Genomic DNA, 16,323 nt, shown 5'->3' with positions numbered 1-16,323 from the left:
CAGCTCTTCACTGCCTGAAATTGTGGCAGGACAGAAAGCATCCCTCCCACAGCCTAACATCAGAGACTTAACATCAGAGATGCTAAGGATGGATTTGTCCAAAAGGAGTCTTTGGACAAATCCATCCTTAGCACCAACTTCCATTAGATAGTTTTTATCTCCTGCAGGAGGTAGCTGTACAGATTCACAGCCCTCTCTTTGGTCTTCCCTACACTGAACACAGGGATACCTGCAAGAACAGGATGAGTGGGCCAGCATCCATGTATGACACGCCAGGTGTGTTAATCCATGGAAAAAGAAAGGGTGAGTCAGTAGCCCAAGTCTGAAGACAGTCCAGTTTAGAACAGCTGCTCCGTGCCAAAATCCTTGTTTGTAATGGGTTTATTAACTGCAGCCTTCAAACTCAGAGCAGTTACACCAATGGAGGCAGGGCCACATTGGGAAAGAGATTTACTTTCCCAAGTAACTTTGCCAGAAACCTCAGATACAATTTAGATGAAGCTACAAACCACGTCACAGGTTTTAACATAACTTACTGCTCCAGTCTGCATTAGTCATGGGTGATAAACAGCACACAGGGGATTCAAACGTGACACATCAAGTAGTCTCAAGGAAAAAAACCTCTTGAACACATCAAATGACATCCACCCTTCTGCTTTAAGATGACCACCTTCAATCATGCTCAGGGAGAATAAGCCTCACCAACAGTCAGACTTGTGTTTAAGTAGTTCATCACATATTTTATGTCTCCACACACGCTCTGAAATAAGAACCTGAAGCAGCTGCCACAGAAGAAAATCCTTAAAGCCTTCCTTTCACACTGGATCAGGCTGTCACACCACAAATAGCATCTTGCATTAAACAATAATTTGGGGAAATCTCTCACTGTGTATTTTGCAGATGTAAAGTTCAGTTTAAAAAAACAACAAGTGGTTCAGCAAAAAGGCAAAGGGGTAATGACTTTTGTGAGAGGCACAGCAGCCACCTGAATGAAGTCACAAAGTACACCAAGAGTGGCAGCTAGAAGCTGCTCTGGCAAATGCTGAAGATTTTGCCTAGTCTGCAAGAAAATTTCACAAGTACTTGTGAAAAGTGAGATGCCAGGGATCAGTTGCAGCTACCTGCACTCATACATTTTAAACAGTACCTGAGAAGAGCAACCACACAGGATCCAACTCCAGGTACAAATCCTCAGTCACCATCCCAGGATTTTCAACCTCATGCAAGAATCAAACACACACCAGCTACTGATTTTAAAATGATCACTGCTTTATTCCAGGTGTGAAAGTAATTTATTACAAACTCCTGGAATCACAGAAAGGGAAAAAAGGGATAATGAGTGATCATTCTGAAGGTACATAAAAGTGAATTCCTGGTCCTTAGGAAGGTGAAAAAGAATCAAAGAAAATACAAGCGGTCAAGGAGGATCAAGATCACAAAGATGATCCAAGGGCTGGAACACCTCTGCTATGAGGACACGCTGAGGTTGCTGGGGGTGTTCAGCCTGGAGAAGAGAAGACTCCAGGGGGACCTCAGAGCTGCCTTCCAACAGCTGAAGGGATCCTATAGCAAGGCTGCAGAGGAGCTTGTCATGAGGGTGCCTAGCAGAAGGACAAGGGGGAGCAATTTGAAGCTGAAGGAGGGCAGGGTTAAACTGGAGATTAGGAAGAAGTTCTTCAATAGGAGGGTAGTAAGGCCCTGGAATAGGCTGCCCAGGGAGGCTGTGGCTGCCTTCTCCCTGGGGGGTGTTGAAGGCCAGGCTGGATGAGGCCTTGAGCAGCTGAGCCTAGTTGAGAGATGTCCCTGCCCATGGTGGGGAGGTTGGAGTAGATGATCTCTGAGGTCCATTCCAAACTAAGCCGTTCTAGGAAACTTTGTTAAATTGACCCCTTTACAGAAACACCAGTTAAAACATTCTGAATGCTGCACCTCAGGCCAAAAATCAAATTGCTCTATGAACTGTGGATGCCAACACGCTTTACACACCAGGAGACTGACCAGCAGCACCAAACTCAACATCGCACACAATCCATGCTTGGAACATGCTGCATTCTAAGCCCTCAGCACAAGTTCTATAGGAGGTGCTGACAGTAGTTTGAGGAGGTATTTCTTCCTTATACTTAATCCAATTGCATGTGCAATATTTGAGAAGTTCCCAGTGTGTCTCTGGGTTTGGACTGTGAGAACTACAGTGCTGTGCCAGCAGGGAATGTAGCTCTTTCTCCCCCCTAACAAAAATAAAATAATCACCCAATAAACCCCTCAGCATCTGATTTTCACTTCAGTTTGGGTTTCTTTTTTATTATTTAATATATATGAAGTAGTTTGGTTAGACTGCCTGACCATGTCACAACATATGAGCCATTACAGCTCCAAGAGAATTAAAGCAAAACATCACACTTTAAGGACTGTTGACTGCTTCAAAATATTTGTGATTCCACTTTCTTCCCCCCGTTTCTCCACAGTTTAGAAGAAGGCCCAAAATGGTTATAAAGAATTTAAAAAGAAAATAAAAATGTTATAAAAAATGGCAGGGTTCATCTTTGCTGAGAGATATCTTCACTCTAGATAAAAATAATTGCAGTCTGAGGGAACTCAAGGGAAACCCTTTGACTTCTAGCTCCCTGCCTTATCTTAGAAACACATCTATCTCCCATGTCGTCTTCACATGCTATAAAACAGGGACGGGCACTACAGTCAAATGCTTTCCTTGCAGTCAGAAAACCACTTCCAAGGGTGTAGCTCTCCAGAACCATTTCTCTTGGTGGGAGAATTTGTCACAGCAGCTGCTTATGAGACCATGCAGAGACATGAGCCAGGGAAGCAATCACAGAACTTCAGGGCTTGGAAGGGACCAAGCCCTGAGCCAAAGCAGGATCACCTAGGGCAGGCTTCACAGGAACACATCCAGGTGGGTTTTAAAAGCCTTCAGAGAAAGAGACTACACAACCTCTCTGTCTGATACAGGTAAAGAAGATATCTTCACCCTAGATAAAACTACTTGAAGATATCTTTACCTGACACAGGTAAAGAATGAACTTTTGCTGAACAGATCCAAGGTTTAAACTGTACAGAAAAAAACAAAACTGTCATCTTAGCTGGAATCCATTTCCCAGCCTAGCCCAATGAACAGACCCACAAATCCCTGCATGGCCCAGCCAGGGAACTGAAAGAGGCTGCTCATGCCTACACCAATGTACCAAAGAGTCTGTGAAACTATAGCTTGAGTTGAGGAGGATGAGACTGGCAAAGTTTCACCTATGGCACGCTTCAATCAGCAGTCCTTAGGAGGGCATTAAACTCTTTACGAGGTTTGTGGGGCAGTGTACTTGCCACACAGACATCGACAGAGGAGTCGCCCTGCTTCCGTGACAGGGAGCCATAAATACAGAGAGACAGAGCTTCTCAAGAACGATCTGTAGAGTCTGACTGTAGCAAAAAGTTCCCAGCATAGCTGCTTCCCCTGGAGTGCTGCCATCGTGTCTTCCTTATCACTAACCCAAGCAAGTAACCAGCTAACTCCCAGTGATGTCTTTTGCCTTCTAGATCTGAATAGAGGTCATTTGCAAGGGAGAAAGGCAGGTTTAACTAACTAACTAAAGAGACAACATTATGCCACATCCACAGCTTTATTTCCAAAAGCAACTAAGTACAATGCCAGGCTGCAACACCATGACCCACGCGTTTTGACTATTCACCAAGTACAGGCAGTGGCCAGTTCCCTCCCCACAGCAAGATTGCTGACAGCTGTTTTAGAGGAGAAAAGAGTGAAGCCTGGCTAAGCTATTCATAAAATTGTCATTGCATCTAAGACCCTAACAAGAAGTTCTGATTCAGAAGGCAGGGGAAAAAAGAAAAAGTGTGAAGTGCTCCCTGGAAGTGACTGCCCAGGTGGTACACACCAGCCCTGATTCAGGATCCCAGCTAGAGTATATCCCCCATGGCAAACCTCAGAGCTGCACTGCAGAACTTTATCAACACCCAAAGCTATCAGCTGCTTCGCAAAATCATTCATTAGCTTTATCTATCCTACAGGTGATCAATGCAAGCAAGCAAACACATGAGCACTTGGCATCACGCAGCACCCAGTAATCACAAGCTGCAGGCTGCAAGGTGCTTCCCACCCCAGCCTTCCGTGTGCCTGCAAACAGAGTGCTGCTGACGCTATCCTCCGGCTGGAAACCACACAAACTGCCGACTCCCTGTCCAGGAGGCTGGTAAAACACAGGAGCACAATCACTCAGGGAAGGTGTATCATGCCTTTATGGCCTCCTGGACTGTCCAGCCTTTTGCACAAGTTTAACTTCTTAACACTGCCTTCCACCAGCAGAGCAAACCCAAAGCCAAAAAGTTCTTCCATACACATAAGCTATGTGGTTTAGTTAATTTCAGGCTATTTATCACCAGTGTGGGAAGCCTCTATAGAAATAACATTTAATAGCACTCAAGTAGATGAGTTGCAGAGATAACCAGCTATAGTAGTAAGCAGAACGGCTTCCAAGCTGCTCCAAGGACTGTTTTAGAGGCCAGTGGATCACCACCAAATACCTGGCACAGAAAACTGATCCGTTGGTGTCCTGGAAGCAAAGGGGAAAATAAATAGGTACAGCAAGTTCTGTGAACAGTCTTTTTGTTAAGTAGCTATCTATTAAAACCATTATGCCAGAAGAAAATTACATGAAAGTATACCCTGCCTTTGTAAGACAGGAGGGTGTGCATACCACCAGTAAACCCAACCAATGGGTTTTTTCCGCTGGCGTAATTTATTGACCACTGCCTTAGTTCATGCTTTGGATAGAATAACCAGATTCCTTTAACAGTACTTAATCCTCCTCTTAGCAAAGGAACGTACCCTAGACCAGAACACAGCTTACTCAGGAGCATATCCTGACAAGAGATTAGTAGCAAGTTCTGCATAAGCCCAAGTCTCCAAGCTTTCCCTATATAGCCTGTGTTTAAAAGCATTCATCATCACACAGGACCTGGCAAAGCTCTGTATCTACAAGAAGCTTTGACTTCTTAACTGTGTTCTCCTTTGATGCTCTGAAGCTGTAAATCAGGAACACTGAGCTCCTTGACTGTCTCTCTGGCTGCAGTCCCTGGCTGGACTCGGTTACTTCTAACATGCCATGTTCTCACCTCTCAGGCTATGCCAGCCATCCTTTGGACACTGCAGCCAGGCAGGAGATGCAGGCTGGCATGCAGCATGGCACATCCACACTATCTTCAGAAGACTAGTCATTCAGGCTACCTACAAAACCTGTCTGCCTTGCAGAACTCAACATCTGTGCCCTTCCAGCAACAGCCCCAGGCTAGCCTGTCTGCCCAGCACCATGGTGGCAGCGCTGGAAGGACAGACAGGAGCCGTATTAGGCTCAACTCATGAACACAGAAGATTGGTACACTCTTGAACTCATGCCAAGGGACAACACAGGTCCAGATGATCCCCACCTGGCCTAACACACCCTTACCCTGCTCACCAGGCTTGGAGAGCCAAAAAAAATAATAATAAAAGGAAGAAAATATAAAAACACCCAACCCCAAACAATAAGCAAGATGTTGACACCATGGAAAGTGACAACCTAAACAACAGTGGTCCAAAGCAAAGGCCTTCCAAGTGAATGCTCCTCTAAGTACAGACAGCACCTTCTGTCCACAGGCACAGATGTGAGATTAATGCCAATCTACTCCCACTAAGACACCAATGTATAAAAACACACCTCTTCTAACACAGCAATAAATGAACCATTAGTACCTTACCTTTAAGGAACCATGTGGAACTCTCTTCACCTTTGCAGTTCCACAATAGCTCGGCCAGGGTGTGCAGAAGAAGAAACACACCCGGCAAGGGATTGATTTTAAGCTCGAAGGGAGTCACCATAAAGAGAAATAGTGTAGCTGGGCCCTTTAAAACTGATTAGATTACATTAGCCAAAACTCCCAGCACCCAAGACATTCATGGATCTCAGAGCAACTGTCTAAACTCAGCTCTGAAGCTACATGCTTTACATATTTCTACTGCATCGCATATCTCCATGAGTACCTAAAGTTTTACGGCTGACAAAGATTACAGAGAACACCACAGCGACCAACTGTCCTGCAGCAGAAGCACAGCATTTCTAATCCCTTTATCGAGTCCCTGTCTGGTCACTCACAGCAGAACCAGCACAGCACACTCTTCAAAAAATAATCCAATCAAACAAGCGAAACCCACCACAAACCACCACTTTTAAAATCACCTTTTCTCCCACTTAGCTGCAGCTCATGTGAAGCCCCACAAAGGACACTGGAGCACAACCAGTTACAGAGGTCAGCAAAACTGATCTCCACTAATCTCAACTCCTTTATGTGACTGTGGGGATGACACAGAAGGTGGATTAATAAACCCTAAGAATTCACAAGTTAAGATAGAACTACCCTCCAGAAAACTCTTACATTTGCTTCGGAAGAGAAGCGTCTCCGCTCCGGGAGAAGGCAAAAAAACCCCACGTTACATTTTCAAGCAATACGAGTGAATGCATAAAACACGCCCCGCGGTAATGACCCTCCGAGTAACTCCCCAGCCCCACTCAACCCCAAAGGTGAGAAAAACCCACACGGGGCTCGGATATAACGCCCAGATTACTTGATTTGCAATAACCTGAGATACAAAGTTGCGTCAGCGAGGCTAGAAGGGGAATTTTATTATCAATATCAGCAATATCTATCGGGAGGATGCGGAGGGGGACTGAGGGCCAGGCTAGGCAATTGTAGGAGTGTCTATATGCCCGGGCACACGCTCGGATCACGCTCCGGGGAGCGAAGCCGCCACCCCCACGCTTGCAGCGGGGGAACCGCGCCCGGCCCCAGCCCCGGCCAGCCGCGCACCGCCGGCCCGCAGACAATAGCGGCGGGGAGCAGCCGCGCGAGAAAGCGCATCCGATACATTCCCAACAAATAATAATGCAAGAAAGAGGGATAAAAGACACGCGAGGGAGACGGGCTGCCCGCAGCGGCTCCACGGAAAGTTACGCGGGGGAAAAAGCCCCCGAGGAAGAAGAGGAAGAAGAGGAAGGGCGTGGGAAGCGTGCGAGGACGCGGGAAGAGGAGGGGGGCTCCCGTACGCCCTCTCCCCCGCAAGGAGAGGCCACCCCTACGCCCCCCGCCACGGGCCTCCCCAAACTTTCCAACACCCCTTCGCCCAACTCCGGCGGGACAGACTCACCGCGGGGGCCCGGCGGGCGGCTTCGCCCCTGGCAGCGGGGCCGGGAGGGAAGGGAAGGGGCAGGGAAGGGGACGGGGAGGGGGGAAAGAGGCGGCCGGGCCGGGTGCTCTCCGCCCGGGGAGGCGGGCAGGAAGGAGGGCCGGGGGCTGCGAGCTTGCAACCTGAGCAGCTCCGCCGCCGCCGTGCCCGCCCCCGCCCCGCCGCCAGCCCGCATGCGCCGCCGCCGAGCGGGGCCGCCCCCGGGGAGCGGGCGGGGAGGGGGCGGTGGGGTCAGCAGTTGCTGTACGGCTGAGCGTGGCACAGCGGAAAACTTGCACTGCCGATGAGGTTCAGCTGCTCTTCCGCCGTCTCCCGGCGAAGGCAACGGCCGGCTGGGAAAAGACCGGGAGCCCCGGTGCGGCCCTTCACCTGCCGGTCTGTCACCTGCCGGCTCCCCGTCCCGTCTGCCCTTGCCCGGTTTGCACAGCTGCTGGGGGGGGAAATCCGTCTGCTTGTTTATAAGGTGGTGCTGCCGGTGTGAGAAGACGCAGGCAAGTTTCTATGCAGCGGGTTTATTTTCCTTTGAGGGGAACACTTCCTTCCCGTGCACTCAGTTTCAGCTGCAAGCGGCTGTTTGGCTTGGAGTTGTGTTTCCAGCGTTCCCACCTCCAGCAGCTGCCAAGCCTCTCCTGGTGCTGAGAGTTCAAGCCGTCCTGCCGGGACCTGCTGCCCTTCCATACCTGTCACAAAATCCAGCCCTACCCGTCCAGCATCTGGCCGCCTTCTGCTCCTCACCTTCTTCCCCAGTTTCCCTGTGGTTGTGTGAGGTGTGTACCTTTGATGAAGGTGCATCTCAGAAACCACAGAAACATTCCAGTTGGATAAGACCCTCGGGACAATCAAGTCTAACCGATAACCCTACTCTACCCTAAACCACATCCCCAAGCACCACATCTAAACAACCTTTAAACACATCCAGGGTTGGTGACTAAACCACCTCCCTGGGCAGCCCATTCCAATGCCTGACCATTCTTGCTGTGAAATTTTTTTTCCTGATGTTCCATACTGTTCCCACACCTTGCCCTGGAATAATGGTGGAAATGGCAACCCACTATTAGCAAATGAGTTCATGTGGCCTGTGGTGTGCATGTAGATAGCTTTGAGGAGGCCCCTGGGAATGAAGATGCATGAACTGTTGTGGTGACAACTTGCCTTCAGTTAGCCTTTTTGTTGGAAGCTCTTCGGAAGCGTCTGTGTGTGGTGCCCAAATATTTCTACTCAGCTTAACCCACCAGCCCTGGCAGGGGCCAGGTGATAATGTCCCACAAAGGCAGTAAGAACGCCGAGTTTAACATGCTGGTCCTATCCCACCAGGTCTAGGCAGCCTCACCTCACAACATCCAACCCCCAAAACACTTTACAGTATGTTCCAAACAGACCTTGCTGCTGACCAGAGCATTGGGCAGAGGCTGCAGGAAATTCACATTCATCTTGTTCTCTCTAGGTGGGACAGAAACAGCAATACTGTGCACAGTGTAGAAGATATTCTGCTTAAAACCCTGTGTGTGAACTTGGCATTGCCTTGTTGATTCAGTTTAGATCAACTGAAATCAGATAAATGGCTTCAACAAACTTGTGCAACGTGGTCATTTTGGAGGCTGGAACATTGCAGTGTCACGTACTCTTTTCAAGCAGGGTGTAAAGCAATAGTTTTTCTTATGTGGCTCCAGCAGGGTAAGGCAAATAAGAGTGAGGGCACTGGAGATACGTTTTCATTTGTCTTCTTCCCAGCCCTCTAGGAAGGGTTGATGAAGCAGATCACTTGGGAGTTCCCAGGTTGAAGAAGAGGGGTCAGGCACGGTGATGGCTCAGGAAAGAGCACCATCTAGTGAAAAGCCACTTCTTGCTCAAACTCTGTCCCCTGCGAGTCTCCAAACAATGACTAACCCAGCCCAGCCCAACCTACCTCGTCACATCTGAGGCAATCGTGAGCAAGGTAGCATGGTAACAGATAACAGATGCCTAACATTTTCCATAACACACGCACTGAGATCGTTAGCTCTACCCTCTTCGTTGACCATCTGCTCCGCTTGTCCATTTCAGCTCGGAAAGCCAACCCCTGTGTTTTGCTACCTTACCTGAAACTGACGCAGCCCATCCCCGAGTCATGCTGTGGGGCTCAGGAGCCCCAAAGAGAGGACTCAGCCTCCCGTCTGAGTCCTTGCCAGCTGCGTACATGCCTGTGCATATGGGCTAACATGTGCCACTATTGCAGGTAGTTTGGAAGTTTTTGGAGAGTCTTTTGAGCACAAGGGTGCAAAGGTAACCTGCCAGAAAAGCTGTCTAGAAGCATTTACCACAGTCATAATATTTTAAACCAGGATACAAGGAAATTACCACGGAAAATACTGGGGACAGTTGACACAGCAGCTTAGCACCAAAGCAGGAAGATCAGCTGATGGGCTGATCGTCAAAGGTATTATGGTCCTTTAAGTCAAGCAGGGTGACTCAAAACACAGAAAAGGTGCACAGTTTTCTATCAGAAATATTCTCTGCCAGAGTGGGTGTCTCCAGCTGCCCGCATACCCCCCAAGTGTCAGATGCTGGTGGTGACTTAGGAAGGGAATTAGCAAAGATAGGCAGGGCTGTGGGATGGGCTGTGGGATCTCCAAATTGCCAGGGGGTTGGACAGATGCTCAGTTTAGATCTGAGCTTAGGTGCCCCTTTACTGTGGGAGGGCTTAAGATGCCCCAGGACCAGAGATCAGTGAGCATCTGCCCCCAAAAGGCTGTATAAGCTACCTCAGATGCCCTGCTCTCAGCAGCACTTCATACATTTCTTTTACCTCTCCCTTCCCCAAGATGTAGTCTGCGCTCTGCTTTTGTCTTTAAATTGTTATCCACCTCCAAATTCTTTATCTCAAAATATCCTGTCTGCACCCACATATAACCACAAACCAAAACAGAAAGGCAGCAGTTGAAGGGAAATTTGTGCAGCAGCTTCATGGGTGCGAGTCTCCTGACAAATCATTCACCTTCAGTCTTCTCTGATACTGGTTCCCCTGGGCTTCACCACTTGCCGTATGTCCAGGTCTGCTTTTTGAATGCTTTCAAACAGCACTATATCAGAAATTCTTTCTTTGCCTCTTCCAGGTTTTGATTTGTCACCAAGCTTTGCTGCCAGGATCCCTGCTTCCTGCTGGGGAACTGGATTTGAGTGTAAGTTGCACTGGTGAATGAGAGACTGGAATTTGGATCTGTCCATCATCTGAACATAGTGGCATGAATTAGCAAGATGAGAGCATTGTTCTCATGTGCTGGAAATTAGCTGTCCTTGCAGCTGAATAGAAAACAGAGTGCAATGTAATGAGGGAAGCAGCAACTATTAAAGATTTGTTTTCATCATGTTGAAGCAGCTACAAAACCGAGGCACCGAGCACTAATGTGGCTGACAACAGCATGTGGTGTTTTCTTTGTGGTTCTGCTTGTTTGGAGTTGAGGCAACAGCAGCTGCACCTGAAGAGATTTTGATGTTTTCCTTCTTCAAACCCCTCAGCCTAATGTGATCTCTGAAGTCCTGTGCGCTGTACAGTTTTTACTGCAAAGCTCTGGGCTGTGCCTGAGAGCAGCCTTCAGAAGTTTCTCCATTCCTGTCAATGAAACATTCTCAGTCAATGTGTAGTCTCAGTGTGTCACAGTCATCAGACACTGGAGTTCATCCTCAGGATGGGAGAGAGCCTGGAACAGGTGAACTGCAGTAAAGCCCCTTGGACCAAAACACAAACATTTGTGATCTGCAGTATGAAATTAATGAAATCAAAGGAGGTTCTTTGAGTTCTTCTTCTGCTCCTCTGGAGGTTTGTGGGGCTTTGGTGGCAGCAGAAAGGGTGCAGTCTTGCACCTAGCTGTCACCCACCACGTACCTCACGTTGATTGCTGCTCTTTCTGATTATTTCTCAATTCTGGGAGGCAGTGCTTATCAGTTGCTCATGCAGATGACATTTTAGTTAGTTGCTCAATTGGTGGGGCACATCTAGCAGGTCCACCTCTGCAGCTCACAGGGACCCTTCATGTACTGATAAGATATGCTAACATCAGGCTTTCAAAACTCCTCTTTATAGATCTCATTGGCAGCCCTGATATAAAAACTGCCTTTTTCTTCTGGTCAAAAAATTTCCAGTTACAAATGTTGGAAGGATCTGAAAACAGGTAAGGGAGCATCTCTGCTGACAGCTCCAGTGGAGTCACACCCACATACATTTGTGACAGGCACAAATAATGAGATTGTGTGATTCAATTGTGTTTGCTTTAAATATTCTCAACACCAAAGAAATCATCTGGTGAGCTCCATGTTGTACTCTCTGTGTCTGCAACTTCCAAACAGCAAACACAGGAAAAGAAGAAGAAGCAGCAATAAAAGCAACCAAAGAACAAAAGAGCTTCACAATCAGCTTGGCCATGCCGCAGTTATGAGGTGTGTGCAGGTGTGTTGCAAAGAAAGTGACGTTTCATCCCCTTTGCCCTCCTCCTGCCTGGGCTCAGAAATAATAGTAACTATAACAATAATCACTCGCACAGCCTCTTACTGCCTCCACCAGACCTCTGGAGATCAGACAGTGATGCTTGTCCCAGCAGGGAGACTTACGCCATGCCTGCGGGCTCACCCTCCATTCAGCCCTGTGGGATAGGTGCTGGAGTGAGCACAAAGGGAGGGATGAAAGGAGACCTGCAGGCTGCAAACACTGTTGTCATTAGCTCCTGAGAGGGTTTTGTCTTGCACTGCAGCTTTACACTTCATGCTTTGTCAAAGGACACCGTTAAGAGGCATCTGCTCTGGCCATCCTGTTCTGTTCAATATACCTTTTAATTTAATACTATTCTATTTCTGTCTTCAGCAAGGGTTGTGGTCCACTTACGTGCAAAGCAAGGGATAGGCAAATCTATGCCAAAAGGCTTTGCTGAACTATCAGAAAACATCCATCAAATCAATACACAAAACTGAATTATGTGGGAGCCCAGGAGTAAAAAATGACAAACACAGGGAGTTAAATTGATAGCAGACCAGGATAAAAGCTTTTAGTCAATGCAGGCTGTAAAATTAATCACATGCAGTATACTCCCTAAAAAACTAGAGCTGTTTCCTCATCCCCTGCACTTTACTCAATTTCAGATCTAAATAACATGCAAAGTAGATTAAAATTAATCAATACAGCAGATCCCACAGTAAAGCAAACAATCAAGAAAGCAACACGTGCATTTGCAACCAATTATTTATCGCCATCACCACGTGTGGCCAGGATGTGAACACATATGGCATGTGAACTGCTGCCAGAGCTGATGGGTGTATTTATGTTCTGCATGAAGCAGTAAGAGAAACTGTTAATGGCTGGGTCACTTGGAAATATTTGCTTGAATTTGGCAAATATGACAAAGGGTGAAACAGGCCACGATTGCACCCATGGTGCAGATGTGCAATAGTATCTTTTTCTGTGTTTAGGACATGAATGCTCCACCTCTGACTTCCACTCTTCAGGTTTGCTCTGTAGGTGTATATGGACTGGATGAGACCTCCCAAGCCACAGAACATGAGAGAGGAAAGTCCTCCAGGTACTGGGAACCAAAAGCTCATAGGTGGTGGCCGATATACCCAAATGTGTAAACACCATCTCCCATTCATATCCTTGCATTAAATACCTGCCCAAAGTTTTCCTGTATATCTTCATGAAGCTGCCAAGCAAAACAATTACCAAAAGAGCTGCCTGCCTTAGGAAGGCAACCAGGGAGCATGTGTTCTTTATAGAGATCCAAACACAGCCTGGGAACTCACATCTTGGACCACTGACTTCAGGCTGAACATGAACTGCTTTAAAAGCTGCCCTGGATTGCCATCATCAGCCACCCACCAGCTGTTTTGCCAACACCTGTGTGTTACAACATGTACCTGTAGCAGACTTGAGGTCTTGAGAACAAAGTAGACTCCCTTTATTGAGATTTCCAGTGCTGGAAAGTCAGGGAGTTTCTCTCTTCATGTCACAAAGCCTCGTTTTTCTCACACACACATTCATTGCCAGTCAGCCCAGCTTTGCAAGATGGCATACACCTACCAGGTGGTCCTAGTACTTCTGCACCAGAACTGCTGATGTGTACAGGAGTCAGCAAAAATGCAGCATGCTTTTTCTTGGCTTAACACGTCTCCAAATCACAGACAAGTACAAAAGGCCATTGAACATCTCTGTTCAGCAGCATGAACAGCTGGTCTGCTAACAAGTGCAGATCTCTTGTGGCAGTGGGTTAAAATAACTTCAGTTCTCCGGAGGGAAAGAGAAGGCTGCTTCACCATGCACTATAAACCACTAGCACATGGGGCCCAGGAAGTCAAAGATATGTTGCTACAACTCCTAATGCCAGGAAGAACAAAGGGGACCTGGGCATTCCATGGGTGCTGTGTGTGCATTGGTTCAGTATGGCGAGCATTATGTTGTGACACATGAGGTGCCACTGGTCATCGTCTTTTATCATCACACTGCTTCCCTCTGCTCTTCCTTTGCAGAGTTGATTCTGAATCTTTATGGACTGCACATGGCTTTGCTAAGGTGATAGTCACCCCTGGCCAAACATAGTTCTTGAGGAAAAATCATAGAATCATAGAATCAATAAGGTTGGAAAAGACTTCAGAGATCATCAAGTCCAACCTAGCACCCAACACCTCATGACTACTAAACCATGGCACCAAGTGTCACCTCCAATCCCTTTTTGAACACCTCCAGGGACGATGACTCCACCACCTCCCTGGGCAGCACATTCCAATGGCTAACAACTCTCTCTGTGGAGAACTTTCTCCTCACCTTGAGCCTCATGAATTCTTTTGTCTCCACATTCCCCCATCCAGGAGAGCCACCATAACAGCATCATTTCTCCCTTCCCCTCTCTTCCTTTGGCTGCAACATCTCTGGCTGCTGGGGCCTATTTGCAGCAGCAGTCATCTGGGACATGTAGTGAGGTAGACACATTGCAGGGCTGGCATTCTGGCTTGTCAGAGTGTCCCCTCACTCCTGTAATGCTACACCACTTCTCAATAATTTCTGAGCAGCTTGGGCTAAGAAGCCCATTGCATTGGCTGTGTCAAGAATGGGACATGGCATCACTGGAATCCCAAGCTGGGCACGCTGTGTTTTGCACCACACACTGACATGCTTTTGTGTGGAGGGGATCCATTTCACATTAAGCAGCAGTCATACAGTATTTTTGATCACCACCTGTAAGCAAATCCAAGCAAAGCTCATTCCAAGGTCAGCTGGGTATTTCAGCAGACTTATCTCCAGCCTTGCAGGCTGCAGAGCAGGCTGCTACACTGGCCACTGGAACCTCCAATAGATCAAACAGAGACAGAACTGATCCAGCCTGGCAAAGCAAGAGATTAGGATCAAACAGACTGCTCCAGCCATGCAGCTTGATATTGACAGGTGTGCAGGATGTCATTACAGTCAGCAGACAACTTCAACTAATGAGGTCTTTGTTTTCACTACTTTTTTTCCTTCCTGTTTTTTTCCTCTTTCTTTTTTTCCCCCCCAACACAGAGCAGTTAAACCATCCTCTGACAGTTTTGAGCTTGCTCTTAGTGAAGCTGATTCAGTGTACTATTGTGCACCTGCCCTGGGCAGTGAGGCAGACAGGGGCCATGGCAGCAGCTATCTTGGGTGACCTGTGAGCCCAGAGCATTTATTTGTGACTAATTAAATAACTCTGTCACCTGAGAACTTCAGCAAAAGCCGTATTTCCCTTTTTATTTACTTGTTCTTCCTCCCACTGTACACCTGGGTTAGCCAAGAGCAGAAAGCAACAGATCAGAAAGTTGAGAGGCACCTCCTGAAGCAAGGTTGCTTGAGAGGAGAGGAGGTGAATAACCTCATGTCATAATGTCTCAAGTATTAGAAACTTCTTGATGCTACACAGAGAGACACAGGATTTGGTGGTGTTTCTTTTCCATAACTGTGCCCTTCAAAACCCTTTGCTATGAATTTGATTCTCCCTCCTTCACAGTATGTTTCCAGTTGTTGGCATCCATTTTCTCCTGTTTGTCACAAGCCAAGAGCATTGGTGCATGAATATAATCAACTCCAAACCACATCCAAGGGTTTAGTGTTACACAGGGAGAGAAATTGAAACAGGATCACAGGGTCACAGGATGTTAGGGGTGGGAAGAGACCTCTGGAGATCTTGGAGTCCAACCCCCCTGCCAGAGCAGGACCACAGAATATAAACCACTCCCTGTTCAGTCCACCAAGATGGAATAAAGGTGCTCATAGCAAACTTTGTCCTGCAAAGCTTTAAGCATCTTGGGGTGGTGTTAGCATCACTCTTTCCCACTGAGGATAGTGAAATTACACTGTTTACAAGTTGGGAAGAGTGTTTGTTTGATTGGCTTATGGATAGCTGTTGAAACCCTGTACATACGTAGACAAACAGGCCTCTCCCTCTGTCATTAGGCTGATTGCACATTAATCTGGAGATCAATAAAACTATTTGTAATTCCTTTACGTCTGTGTGATTATTAAAGCCACAGACACACCTGCCACACTGACTATCTGATTCTGAAAGTGAAATCAGGAGGCTCATTTCTCTCTGCCAACACATGGCCACGTCAGGTTACTCCTGCCATTGGGTTCTTCTTCCTTTTTTTTGAGCATCTTTTAAACTGAAAGCGGAACTGAGTTATTGTCTCAGCTGTTGTGGCACCCAGAAAAACAAAGCAGACATTGCAGCTTATGCTGAAACCCCTGAGTGAAAAAAAACAGTTTGGGCCCAGAAGTTCAGATCTGTGCATGTAAAGAACATGTGACAGAAGAAGACAGAATCACAGAATCACAGAATCACCAAGGTTGGAAGAGACATCAAAGATCATCGAGTCCAACCTGTCACCACAGACTTCGTGACTAGACCATGGCACCAAGTGCCACGTCCAATCCCCTCTTGAACACCTCCAGGGATGGTGACTCCACCACCTCTCCTGGCAGCCCATTCCAATGGCAAATTACTCTCTCAGTGAAGAACTTTCTCCTCACCTCGAGCTTAAACTTCCCCTGGCACAGCTTGAGACTTCGTCCTCTTGTTCTGGTTTTGCTGTACATAGGTAAGGTTATT

General features: G+C 47.3%; 1 long non-coding RNA gene across 1 annotated transcript in view; it reads right to left on the bottom strand.

The window, feature by feature from the left end:
* The window catches only part of LOC128898047 (uncharacterized), a 54,696-nt gene extending 47,354 nt beyond the window's left edge, over positions 1-7,342 (bottom strand). The window contains exon 1 of the long non-coding RNA XR_008462676.1: positions 7,205-7,342. This is a non-coding gene — a long non-coding RNA (uncharacterized LOC128898047). The remainder of the gene's footprint in view (positions 1-7,204) is intronic.
* Between the last annotated feature and the right edge of the window lie 8,981 nt (positions 7,343-16,323).

Source organism: Dryobates pubescens, chromosome 17 (genome assembly GCF_014839835.1).
Source record: "Dryobates pubescens isolate bDryPub1 chromosome 17, bDryPub1.pri, whole genome shotgun sequence".
Classification (NCBI taxonomy): Eukaryota; Metazoa; Chordata; class Aves; order Piciformes; family Picidae; genus Dryobates; species Dryobates pubescens.
Note: the sequence above shows the minus strand (reverse complement) of the source record. Positions and strands in the feature narration are given on the sequence as shown.